The sequence below is a fragment of the Narcine bancroftii genome, chromosome 4, assembly GCF_036971445.1.
Source record: "Narcine bancroftii isolate sNarBan1 chromosome 4, sNarBan1.hap1, whole genome shotgun sequence".
Lineage (NCBI taxonomy): Eukaryota > Metazoa > Chordata > Chondrichthyes > Torpediniformes > Narcinidae > Narcine > Narcine bancroftii.
Window position 1 is genome coordinate 37,263,566 of NC_091472.1, and position 14,251 is coordinate 37,277,816.

The following is a 14,251-nucleotide window of genomic DNA, read 5'->3' on the forward strand; positions in this document are numbered from 1 at the left end:
TCATCCTTTTAATCTTTAGGAATTACAACCTTGTTAAAAAAAAACTGCCTATTCTTCATTAGCAGGAATCACAAGTCACCTCCATTTTCTCATCAATATATCTTTACTGAAATAATATCCAAATGGCAATATTCTTAACTTCCTCATCAGAGAGTGGTTTATCTTTGACTTAAAAAAAAATTCAGGATCTGTTTCCTGCATTTTTATATGTTACTTCCAAGATAATGAAAAATCCTTTTTCAGATCATTACTCTCAAATTTAACACCAGAATTTTGGACTAACAAAGTAAAATTTAAAGTGGCAAGTTATTACAGCCTATTTGCTAGTGAACCTCAAAAATTGCAGTCCCCTTTAAATCAATTTGGACAGCACTTTCTTTACTGGCACTAATTCCGTATTTATTTTCTAACTTAATTGGGTACTTTATGTTTCTTTCTGAAAAAAGTTTATTAGGCACAAATCTCATCTTGTGAGCATAATCATCTGCGAATTCTATAGAATCTTGCCTCTTTTGGAAAATTCCACTTGGCCTTAGCTTAAGTTTAGGGGTTAAAGCATTCTCATTTGCAAATTCTGACCAAGTTTCCATTCCCTTCAAATGTAACCTCTTAGGGTAGAAAATTGGCAATGCCAAAAAGTTATCAAAACCAATTGCTGCTGTTTTCACACACACACACACACACACACACACACACACACACACACACACACACACACACACACACACACACACACACACACACACACACACACACACACCTACCTTTTAATTGGCTTTCAAAAAGAAATTTAAGCAAACAAGATGAAAATGAATTTATCAAATAAGCTCTCATTAAGCTCCAATTTTTGTTAAGTCCCACAAGAACTCCCAATTTTGTTACAAACTAACACATTTTGTTATGAACTAACAAAGAAACAGGAACGGAAAATTCACCAGACAATGGTAAATTCAAAATAATAATTTTTATTAAACTATTAATAACAACATTTCTTACTTATCTCCAAATTTAACTCCCACTATGTGCAAATGTAGATATGTATGTGTGTTTGAGCTTGAGATGAAGAGAGATAAATATGAGAGGACCTGGCTTTAGGTTGAAAGGGGAAATGCTTAGTGGGAACTTCACTCAAAGAGTGGTGGGAGTGTGGAATGAGCTGCCATCTGATATGGTGGGTGCGGACTTGATCTTGAGTTTTAAGAATAAATTGTACAGATACATTGGAGCGGTCTGGAAGGTTATGGAATGGGAGCAGGTTATTGGGACCAGCTGACCAGTCGCCACAAACTAGAAGGACTGAATGGCCTGTTTTCTGTGCTGGAGCATTCTATGGTTCTAAAAGTCAATTTTAAACTTCCCAATCAAACATTTTGTGTTGCTTGAAAATTTTTTTATCTCAGTTCAGAAGTAATTATGAAGCACTTTTAAACTTTATGTCTTTAGTTCTCTTTAAACTCATGAGTAGTCTTTCAGTGAAATATTCTTCATATAAATGTTTTCACAAATTTCCCCTTATCTTGTTATGGTTAAGGAACTGTGATCTTCATGATGATTTCTTTCTTAATCCAGAGTGAAGTAGTCTTACCTACGTTAAAGCCACTTACCTTGAGTATCTCCTATGATAAGCATAATATAATACAGAACAACATCTCTTGCTCTTCCCAGAGGCTACGTTTTACCCCTGTGTCTTTCATAAGATGGTTAATTTCTTCAGTCTGGCTTCAAAATGTCTCTCTCTGCCTTCAGTTATATGTTTCTCTGAAATCATGTGACATGACATCACAACAGTTTCAGTTTCATTTCTCGGGTGGATGATAGAGGTCTATTAAATCACGGATGAACAGACTCAAGAACAGTTCCTATCCCAGAGCCATTCGAGAATTAAATTTTGCCAATTAGTATACTTGTATTTTGTATTATTTTAATGCTGTTTTTTTTTGTTTTTTTCTTGTTTTTATTGTTTACTTGCTCTTGTATGTTGTACTGTGAGTACTGCGGTTGCATTTTAAAAATTTCATTGTATTTTTTAACACAACGACAATAAAGTATGTACTTTACTTCTTTATAAATCATGGTAGTTAACCTTTTGGCTTCCTTCAAATTATCATTTCAAATCCATAAAAACATCTGACCTCATCAAGAGGTTTGTGGTTATGACTCCATAAAGTCTCAACACGTCACAAAAGGAAGATGTTGCTTAATTGACCACCTGCCGGCAGAACCCTATGTACAATCCATTGTCCTGGAATCAATTAAGACTCTCTCTCTCTCTCTCTCTCTCTCTCTCTCTCTCTCTCTCTCTCTCTCTGTGTGTGTCTCTCATGCTCTCTCTCTCTCTCTCTGTCTCTCTCTCTCTCTCTGTCTCTCACTCTCTCTCTCTCTGTCTCTCTCTCTCTGTCTCTCTCTCTGTCTCTCTCTCTGTCTCTCACTCTCTCTCTCTCTCATGATGTCTCTGCGAATGTGATGTGAACTGTGTGTGATCCTGTCCACCATTACAAAATTAACTAAGAGATATACCTTAAATATATAGTTTAACATTAAACTAAAGATTTACACACCCGTTACAGCAGGATTCTTGACTTTCAGTTTGTTAACAACATTGGTGTTACTTTTAGTACTTTTAAAAAATATCCCCAAATGCTTTGGATGTTGAAATTACCCTTAAATCGGTTTGGATTGAAACATTTATTATATTATCAGAGAATGTGGCCTAATCTGGCAAGTTGGATCGTGCAATAATGTCCAACAAATGATCACATTGCTATATTTGAACCATACAGGCTTGTGGGCCGGAAGCCCTGTTACTGAGCTGTATCTCTAAATTAAATTTTAAAAAATAGAATTGACGGCCACAGTTGACATTGAACAATTTGACTTCCAAGAATTATTTCCCAAGGAATTATTCCAATTTTTTTTCTTCCTGTAGTCTTGTCTCTCAGTAGTGAGTCAGAACATGTAGATTCAAGTGGGTTTTACTTCTGTGTGATAAGCAGTGGTACATTTGTACACATTAAGTATTTTAAGCATTTATTTATGAATCATGGAGTTTTAAAATTTGAGTTAATTCTGATTCATTGCTGACTCAGGGCATAATTATAGCTGAAGTAGTGCAATGCATTTAATGCTTAATCCTTTTTTGAGATTTCTAAGTTGCAGAGTCCTTGGGTGTATAATAACAAGGCTTTCTGTTCTTATAATCTCTATATTTCTGGAAAATGGAACTTAGAATAAGTTGTAAAAGCACAATGCTGGAGCAACTCAGCAGGTCAAATAGTGTATATAGCAAAGATAAAGATACATAACTGACATTTCGGGCTTGAGCCCTTCATCAAGGTATGAACAAAATGTAAGTAGGTACCCAAATAAAATGATTTTGTGTTTGTTTTGGAAGCTTACCATATTAAAATAGCAAGGTAAAATTTTAATGCTGTAATTTATTTCAAAGTGTTTATTTTTGACACAGACTTGTGGGTTAGATGCAGGATTAGGGTGCATGTGGGTGCATTTAAGTTTCTGCAGATTTGTCTGCTGTATTCAGCTCCAAAAATAGGACAAATTTTCTACTATTATATGTGGGTTAAAAAAATTCTATATTCACAGGGCTGCAAGGTATTACAATTTTCAAGATTTCATCCTTGAACAGAAAGTTAATTGTGATTATTTTTGTGAGAATGTCCAAAGACATTCAGTTCTGTAATCAGATAATTACTATTTCATGATTTGACATTGGAAACTCCTATTAAAAATTCCAAACTTAAATGTTATTTGAAAATGTTGCATAAACTAAATGTAGCTGAATACATATTTTGGAAATTTTCAGTCACTCTGTGAATAATAATAATTTCAAGATCTCTTGATAGGTCATTGTGACTGAATATAGATATGTTTTTGGGAGATAAACTGGGGCAGGGTTATATTCAAACACTTTAAAACAGATCTTATTTAAAATACTGGAACTCTGCTAATGTTGGACATGTCGGGGCCTCAGAGCCTTTGCAAAAGCTTTGGAGAGTGTCCAAGAGACTTCATTAATGGATTGTTGTTTACAAAAAAGCAGCAGCTTGTCGGAGCCACAGACAGTCTGGAGAGGTGTTTGTGTGCTATCGAGAGAGAGAGAGACAGACAGATATCAGTTCTATAGTTTTACAGTCAGTAGCGGCAAATGGGACTGGAACAGGACAAGCTGGCAAACTGGTGGAAACCCCATTTTGGAAGACGGGTTGTGAGTGCTTAGTTTAGCCTGGTCAAAGCCCTTGTGGTTCATGCAAGAGGAGAGGACTGCTATCTAATGTTTTACTTGGAATAAGAGAAACAAAAGGACACTCTGTGGTGACCTGAAAGAAAGAGGTTATTATCTGGAGAACCCTGAGGGGGCAAGTTTCGTCAGCAAGACACTGAAGTGGCTGATGGAAGTAAATCAGTTGTGGGTGTCCTGGAACAACAAATCTCTCTCTGAAAACCAACAAGAACCTTCCTGAGCGGTAACCATGTACTTTTCAAGCATCAAAGGCTTTATAAATGTTAAATTTTGTGCACAGTATAAGAATTGCCTGTAATCAGTGAACTTGGAGGAATGAAAAGTGAGATTGGACTCACTTTGATTCTTTGAATCAAAGAACTACACACACACTGCATACACGTGCGCTTAGAATTAGAAGGGGGTTAAGTTAGGTTAGTTAAGTCAATAGTGGTAAGTTAAAGTGTGATTCTGTTTGCATGTTTAAAGATAATTAAAAACAACTTTTGTTTAAGTAACCATCTGTCTTGGTGAATATCTATTGTTGCTGGGTTTTGGGGTCCTCTGGGCTCGTAACATCACTAAAAGAGAAATGTTGAAGCAATGGCAGAAAATGGAAAATCCATGCTATTCTGGCTTCTCTGCCCTTTCAGTTTTGGTTGTGCAGTGGAGATTTTTCATTTACTTGGGTTCAGTTCCACTTGCAGTCCTGTTTGCACACCTGTTAGTGCCTTTCCTTGCTAAGCAATCAGTGATGTTAACAGGAATCAAAACTTAATTTCTCCTCATTGCATTTCACATTACTGGACCTTTCCATCAGTAGTATAATCATGTTAATGTATTGTGACACAGGTCCACACTAAACACACACCTAACCTCGCCTCTGATTTTCAGATCCTGATGAATTAATTTAAACCATCTATTTATTAATTCTAGATTGTGATTATAATCTGAAAATGTTACAAGAAAAACTTCTATTTCCCTTTTCATACTTGATATCCTTCCTTTTCACTTTGGTCTCAATAAAGGGCCCTGTTTTGAATTCACTACCATTTCTCTTTGTGGATGTTGCTTGACCCCCCCCCCCCCCCGTGTCCTGCTAACTTCTTATTGTTTATTTAAAAATAAGCCTGATTCTCTCTAAATCCCATGAGCAATGGTAGCAATTTATGACAGAAAAGTCTAACAGTGCACTCAAATATTGATAGAGAAGTGAATTGGGAAGACATGCAGACAGTGCTTGGGCATTTGGTGAGGGAAGGATTGGTTGAAACATGAGATTAATTTCCTGATCAGGAATCATGAGATAGAAAAGAGAATTAATGGAATATTGCAAGTTAGTGTGACAAAGCTGGTTCAGATTTTTAAAATTTTTGTACCATTTTTTTCTTGAGTAAATATGAACATTTATCTCCACTGTTATCAATTATTTAAAATTCAGGTATAGATTACAACTTAAAACCAGGAGGTAGCAGAGCAGTTTAGGAAATTGACTGCCACTTAGCACTTTGACTTGTTAATTATTGATTTTTTTTTGAATTCCCAATAAATACAAAAACATTTTATTTGAAAACTCTATTGATTTTAGAAGTATCAAAGATATGGAATTGTGATGCCTCAGACTAACTTTGCAATTAACAGAATTTATTCTATTCAATCTTGCTGTTTTATTTCATGTGTGACCTCAAAAAAAGCAGTGGGATTGGGATATAGCGACTTAACTCGATTCCTAGTCTAAGTTTACCCAACGTGACGATGCTGTGGGGAAGGACTACAAACTTGATTCCTCACATTACCAGGCATTGAGGAGCTGAGACTAAGGCGAAGCCCCTCAAGCAACAGAGGGAGGAGTAACAACAAGTTACAAGTAGAGGTAATGCTGCTAAATAGAAATTGATTGTAACAATGTACAGTGATGGAAATGTATGGATACAATACAATACTAAAGGAGTGAAGAGACCAATGATTTTCTTTTTGTAAATAAATTATTGTGAATAAAGTCTACTTATGGTTTTTTAAAAAATTGACATTGATGGTACCATAATGGTTAATGCTTCAACGTATAGTAATATAATGAAAATGGGAATATGATACAAATGAATGGATAAAAAAAGCTTTGCAATAATTTTTCTTTATTTATGTTTGAATTTGTAAAGACCTTTGACTGTATGTTTTTTTAAAATTGTGAATAAGGTCTATTGTGAAATGTTTAAAAAATTCACATAATTTCAGGAACATGATTGAATGCAGAGGGTGAGGGAGGGTTTTTTGTTTATTACAGTTTCAAGATCATGGGCAGAAAAATAATTGCATGTCAGGTCCTGATGTTCAACTGGGCAATGGATTGAATGGCAAACGTGTGCTGTTTATTTCTCACATTATACCTGGTTTAATGGTGAGAAAGTTTCTTCCTCGAACAGTCTAACAGGTTAACTCTAATGTTCACATCGCCTTGTGAAGTAGGACAAGAGCACAATTCCAAGTATAAAAGGTGTTATCACTGCAGGAAAACCAGAGATGCATGGTTGTGTTATATGAAGAGGGAGGATATACTAGGAGCAGGTAACAGGATTTGGCTGTGCTTTCCTGGTGCCATCTCTGGCTGGTAGCCAATTTAATGATAAAAATGGACAAAGTTGTAAAATGGCACCTTAATTAGTCTTGCATTGCCTCATTACCTACATTGCTGATGGATGTACTTTCTCCTTTATCTAACAGGTTGGGTAATCTGAACCTTGTGAGTGGCAGGTTGAATCTTTGAGAGTCTTCATCACCATTGAAAACTTGAGGCACTGGCAACTTCTCGTAACTTGTTCAAATGTACCTGCCATGGTCCTCAATAGTAAATTTCAAAGAATTATTTAGTTCAGTTGGCTGACACTGTCGTGGAAGGAATAAGTCTGCACAAAACATTTGAGCTTTTACCATGGTATTTGTGGTGCTGTCTCCAAAGCTGTTGCATTCCTTAGTGGGGATAGAGCAATGGATCTCAATAGAAAAATTGTGAGACCCCCCCCCCCCCTTAATAATTCCGTTTCAACACTTGGGCCGAAATGGCTTTTTTTTAGTGTTCGAATTAAGGTTATCTAGGTAAATTTTGAGTTATTAGTGGCTTGACAATATGTCACAAAAGTAGTTCTGTGAAAAGATGGGCTTTTACTTTCATCTTTATATGGCTATGAATTTTCTTGCACATGAGAAACCCCAAAAGCCACTCAGATTCTCACCTGTGAACTTTGATCTCTCCATCATCTTATCCTTTCAGTTTATTCAACAGCCCATAGTGATAGAGCAAAACAGAGGCTGGAAAGATGTTTCCTCAGGTTTGTGAGACTAGAACTAGTAGACATGGCCTCAAGATTTGAGGGAATAGGTTTAGGATGGAGATTAAGAGGAACTGCTTTTCCTTGAGAGTGATGAATCTGTGGAATTCTCTGCCCAGGGAAGCAGTGGAGTTTAGCTCTTTGAATATATTTAAAATGCAGATAGACTTTTGGACAATAGGGGAAAAGACAGGTAGGTGAAGCTGAGTCAAGGCCACATCAGCCATGGATTTTATTGAATGGCGAAGCAGGCTTGATGGGATGAATGGCCCACACCTGCTCCTTTTTCTTATGTAGCCCAATGTCTACCAGCTTGTCTGAATTATTGTGATACTCCAAATCGCATGTTTGTGCATCCTGGAATTGGTGCATATTGTCATTCCTCTGGGCTAAAAGGTTGCTCATTTTCTCTCGAGTTGATCAATTCTTTGATTTGCAAGATTAAGTGTTCAAGTTCCGCTTTCAGTACTTGAGCACAAAATCTATGACGACTCCATTACAGACACTATTGGAGGTAAAAAAAATTTCATAGAATTTTTCATATTCTAAAGCTGGCACAGAGAAATAGGATTGGGGTTAGCTGTTTTGAAGAGAGCGTGACAGTTCTGGTGTTGGGGCCAATATTTATCTCTCAGTCAATATCAAAGATCATCTAGCTATCAACATGTTTGGAGCTTACTGTGTGCAGTTTGTTTCCAGTGTTATTACATTACAGCACTTCAGAAGTGCTTAGTGACTGCAAAATATTTTGGGCATCCTCTGGATATTTAAATTGCCATAGAATACAAGTGTTTATTTTGCTTATGCTTTGATTTGCTCTATTGTGCAAATTATTTTTTAACCAGGCCTTCTTTCTGTGGCTTGGCTTCAAATTTCGTATACCATGAACAAGTTGTTGATATTGATTTGAGCTATTTATTCCAATGCTCCTGTTCACCAGAGGCATGAAAATTATTCGTATTGTTGAAGAGACACCTGCTGTTGAAGACAGGCAGCTGCAGGATGGAGCGGGCCCTGAGATGACCACCAGGGGGAGTTCAATGGATTATTTATCTGTAAGAAATCCATAGGTGGCAGCCGTTCCTCTGCAATAAAAATGAACCCACATTTAACTGGAATTTTACTGATACAAGCCACCCATGAAAGAAACTATATTTTAAAAACTTTTTTTCTGATTTAGTAATAATGCTTCATTTATATATTGCAACTACCAGCATCCAAATATGAGAAGATCAAAAAGAAAATGGACATTTTTTTAACTAATGTCACAATTGATTGCATCAGTGGCATTCTTCTGCAGGGCTGTAAGCAGTTCTGATTTAAGAAGCATTTTGACAGAAAGTGAGACATTAGTGCTTGTTCTGTGCCAAGAAGCAAGATTTGGACCTCAAAATGCAAATTGCTCTGGTAGCAGCTTCAAACATTCTTTTCCAGAGAACCTTTGTGACTTTGATTTAGCACAAGTCAATGTTTCTACCAATGCTAGTCCAAATTCCAGCAGTAGAAATCAAGAAATTAATGAATGGATAGAAATACCCAACTGTATTTGTGATATGTTTGAGAGAATTAAATCTGCTGTCCATAACCGGTCTGTGTGACTCCTGACCCAACAATATGGTTGACACTTTGCTGCCTCCTCAGATCACAGACAATCAGGGATGGACATTAAATGTTAATATTGCCTTTAATAGAATATAGCACATTACAGCACAGTACGGGCCCTTCACACCACGATGTGGTGCCGACCCATGTCTTTCTTTGGCTTGGCTTCGCGGACGAAGATTTATGGAGGGGGTAAAGGTCCACGTCAGCTGCAGGCTCGTTTGTGGCTGACAAGTCCGATGCGGGACAGGCAGACACGGTTGCAGCGGCTGCAGGGGAAAATTGGTGGGTTGGGGTTGGGTGTTGGGTTTTTCCTCCTTTGTCTTTTGTCAGTGAGGTGGGCTCTGCGGTCTTCTTCAAAGGAGGTTGCTGCCCGCCGAACTGTGAGGCGCCAAGATGCACGGTTTGAGGCGATATCAGCCCACTGGCGGTGGTCAATGGGGCAGGCACCAAGAGATTTCTTTAGGCAGTCCTTGTACCTCTTCTTTGGTGCACCTCTGTCACGGTGGCCAGTGGAGAGCTCGCCATATAACACAATCTTGGGAAGGCGATGGTCCTCCATTCTGGAGACGTGACCCACCCAGCGCAGCTGGATCTTCAGCAGCGTGGACACGAACACACGCCATTGTTAATGTATACCTATAAAAAAAACACTCCCTACCTCGTTATCTAATATTTTTATTTCATCCTTGTGCCAGTTAAGATTCTCTTAAATGCTCCTATTGTTATAGCCTCCTCCACAATGCCAGCAAGGCATTCCAAGCATCCATTACTCTTTGTGTGTGTTTAAAAATAACTTGCCCCTAAAATTTCCTCGCTTCACTTTATACAGATGTCCTCTGGTCTTTGCTATTCTCGCCCTGGGAAAAAGATGCTGACTGTCTACCTTATCTATGCCTCGCATAATCTTGTAGACCGCTATTAAGTCATCTCTCATCCTTCTTTGATCCCAAGAGAAAAGTCTTAGCTCCGCTAATCTTGCCTCATAAGACATTAATTGTCCAATCCAGGCAGCATCCTGGTAAATCTCCTCTGCATCCTCTCCATAGCTTCTACATCCTTCCTGTAATGAGTTGACTGGAACTGAACTTAATATTCTAAATGTGGTCTCACCAGAGATTTATTGAGGTGCAACATTACAATGTTAACCTTATCTTATTGCCTTAATATTCATAAGCTACAATTGAATCAGTAAAAAAAATGTTCTGCTTTTATATACATTTCCAATTATATAATTCCACTTAGAGAGTATAAGAAACTGGCATGCTGGCTACAATTTTACTTTTATTTTTCTGCTTTATAGGAGGCCTGTCCCAAATTGCACATTGCCTTCACCTTGCAAAAGTTCATTCATGTATTTGCTTTACTACATGTTTTTGACAAATGGTTTAGTTGCTGCATGACCAGAAGTAAGTTTCTGTCATAATTTTCTTCTTTCTTTGGCTTGGCTTTGCGGACGAAAATTTATGGAGAGGTAATGTCCACGTCAGCTGCAGGCTCGTTTGTGGCTGACAAGTCCGATGCGGGACAGGCATTAATTTTAATTTTAATTTTAATGCTGCAGCTTTCCTTCATGTCTTGATTTTGTGTTTTAATGAAAATTGGTATTCAAATACCAAGCTTTGATTAACAAGGCTGTACAAGTGACAGTGATAAAATAAGAATTGAAATTCCTGACAGTTTTAAATAAGTTTTTACACTAATCAACCTATGTAAGCATCAGTTGCCACCTTTCCTTCCACTATTTCAGTTGCATTAGTTTGAGAAATAGCCCAACCAAAAGAAATTTACTTATGGTAATTGATGAACTGATAGCTTTATGTAGTCACTTCTGAAGGATGATCCAGGCAACCTGAAATTCAAATTTTAGCAAATGAAATTCCCATCATGATTGAACAATGGGAAAATACTCTTTATTTACTCATAAAGCTTTATGATAGGAGAGGGTTGGAAGAATATGGACCAAATGAAGGCAACTGGGATTAGTCAGCATTGACTTTGGGTTGAGGGGCCTGTTCAGTGCTGCATAATTCTATAACTTTTTAAAGTAATTAGTATTTTAAAATCACAGCTATTAAATGGAAGAAGAATGCTTTATTTTTGTTGTTGACATGCTTTTTTCACCCAAAGCAGTGTTCAACATTAGGGGCAAATCCAAGTGAATGGGCTATCAATGACTAGATTAGGATTTGCTGCGGTCGCTTTGTGAAATTGAGGACTTCAAGATTCCACCATTCCTAATTTCAAATCTGACAGTTCAAGGCAACAAAGTAATTTCAGAAGGCAAGAATCAGAGACCCTCTATCCATTTGTGAACCTGTAGTGGAGATTATGAAATTATTCCAAATCACTTGTTTTTAAATGGGAAAAACAAAATTAAACACTCATGTAACAGTGGGGGGGGGGGGGGGGGGGGGGAAATGAAAAATTTCTGTTTTTGAGAGGAGTGCAACATTACCATCAGGATTTTTAGATATTTGAAAATTATACATTTTATTAATTTTTAACTGAATTTTGAGATCAGCACGGTAACGGGTCCTTCTGGTCTACGAGCCTGCATCACCCAAATACACACATGTGACCAATGAACTGCTGACCCTGTACATCATTGGAGGGGAGGAATAAATTGGAGCACCTGGGAAATCCCACACAGACAAGGGGAGAATGTACAAACTCCTTACAGACAGTGCCAGATTCGAACTCCGGTCACTGGTACTGTGGTGCTAAGCACTACACTAATTTTCAGCATGCCTTATTTGACTTGATATGCAGTCAGCCAACCAAAGTATGTGTATCTGTTTGTTCAGAATGATCCATTGCACAGTATGTTATGAAATTATTCAGTTAACTGGATGAAATATCTGTGTGGGCAAAAGCTTGAGCACTTCTCAGCAAAGAAATTGCCAGAGTAATTTTTCCTCTCCTTCATTGTAAAGAAGAAGTTAACTTTTGCAAGGAACATGCCTTTGTAAAGTGGAGCCTTGCCAGATTTTTTTCCCCAAGATTCACCATTTCTTTATGCCACATTATTTTCATGCGTTAGCCTGAACAATTAAGGTTGTGAAAGGCTATCATAAACCACAGCGTTTTCAAAGCATCGCATCTACACAGCTGTTTTCTTATAGTTATTTTGAAGAACAAACGGGAGCTGGAATCCTGGTCAGTCTGCAATGCGCACATACTCGTGCTGGTTCTTTATCAGAGCAAGTTGCTAGCTTAACCCCTCCCCCCCCCCCCCCCCCCAGGTCTGTCCACTATTGCTTTCAAATTATTCCCCACCCTTCATTGAAACAAATTCTCACTTGAAATCCACAATTGAAGCTGCCTCCAGCACATCTGCAGGCAGTGCATTCTAAATTTTAACCATTGGATATGTCATTGTGTGCTTATTTCCTTTCCCATGTCATTCCCTGTCATTCTCAAACCTTCCAACAATGGGAGCAGCCTCCAATCCCCTCATCAATTCAATATATCATCTCCTTATCAAGTTGCCATCGTCCTTTTCTAATTAGAATTTGGGCTGTTGATCACGAAAATCACATTAAAAATGTTCTATTACCTACTGTTTTTATTAGATTATAGCCTATTTTATGGTTTCCTGTTATATTTTAAGTGTACCAGGAAACTGTTTTGGTCAGAGCCAGCATGCAGGTGCTATTCAAATGTTGTCTTAGGTCTGAGCATGCCTAGTCAGGATAGATGAAGACAGGCTATAAAAGCAGCTCATGTACAAATGCTGTGCATTGCATGGATATAGATTGAACACATGTTGATGCACATGTTCTTCAGGCAATAGCATAGAGAGTGTACTTAACAATAGCCTTTATTGTCCTCAGGAAGATTCAGTACAGCAGAAGTAACTCGTTAATATCACAACTGCTTGTGATTCATTCTGTTACATTTGTGACAAGAATTCGCCTAAGGCTCGAAGACGCAGGATGACTGAACTTATGAAAGCATGAAAGCCTATTAGCTCTACTTCCGTTGTAAAATTAGTGAACAAGACAAACTCTGGGCTCCTCATATTTTTTTGTGAAACAGGCAGTCAACCTGAGAGCCTTGGCTCAGAAGTACTTGGAAGTCAATGCTATTTGCAGTCCTAGTGATTATGGGGAGAACAGAAGGATCACGTGATAGAGACCGATGCATCTGGCTTCACTGCTAAAAATAAGAAACCTATTGAATACCCCAAACTACCTTCAGCCATGAGACAAGTGCTGCATGATGACAGTTTGCCAGTTCCAAACCACCAGAGACTTGGAGCCTAGATGAGGCTGATGAAGATACCACAATCCGCGAGAGGCATCAGATGCTGAGTACAAATGAAAATCAGTGGCAAAACATTTTTAGCTTTGTTGAACTAATGCAATGTGTCAGCATCATTATGTGATTAAACATGTTAAATTCAATAAAAGTTAATTTAATGTTTCTCCAACTTTCGATGTGACACAGAAAATATGAAATTATCTTTGTGTTCAGCTTGCAGTTGTCTATCATATTGGGCAATTTTTTTCAGGAAGCAAACCTTTTGAAAAGAATTGTAGTTCAGTGTAAGTATAGTTCCTCATCTTATTTCCATACTGTAATTCTTTTCTGAACCCTGTAAAATGCCTTTACATCTTTCCTGTAACTAAACACAATGCTCAAGGCTGAACCAGTATTTTATAAAGGTTCCATGTAACCTCCCTGTGTTGTGTATGCCACTTATCAACCTGGCTGCCACTAATTATGTGTGCCTGAACCCCCAAGATGAATCTGTTCTTGCTCCCCGTTATAACAGTACTCTTTATTTTTCTCAATCTTTTTAACAATTTCTCCAAACTAAACCACCTGCCTACTTCATGTCTATGTTCCTATCCATGTTCAATGATACATTAGTCTCATAGAAGTTGTGTAGCTGATTATTAGGAATCTGTGTACACTGCTCCCATTTCAATAGATCACAATGCTGTGGTGATTCAGGTGCTGTCCAGATGCTGCTTAAATGAGAGTTGCTGCCTCCACCACCTCCACAGGCAGCGCGGTCCTGATTGAGGGTGAAAAAATTCTTCCTCAGATCCTCTCTGAATGTCAGCATATCAGGCTCTTC

At 37.9% G+C, this 14,251-nt stretch overlaps 1 protein-coding gene and 1 long non-coding RNA gene across 4 annotated transcripts in view; one reads left to right on the forward strand and one right to left on the reverse strand.

Moving 5' to 3' along the window:
- Positions 1-1,800, reverse strand: part of LOC138760473 (uncharacterized) — a 29,226-nt gene extending 27,426 nt beyond the window's left edge. Inside the window, exon 1 of the long non-coding RNA XR_011355631.1 lies at positions 1,605-1,800. This is a non-coding gene — a long non-coding RNA (uncharacterized lncRNA). The remainder of the gene's footprint in view (positions 1-1,604) is intronic.
- camkmt (calmodulin-lysine N-methyltransferase) overlaps positions 1-14,251 on the forward strand; it is a 512,353-nt gene that overhangs the window by 108,144 nt on the left and 389,958 nt on the right. The window lies entirely within an intron of this gene.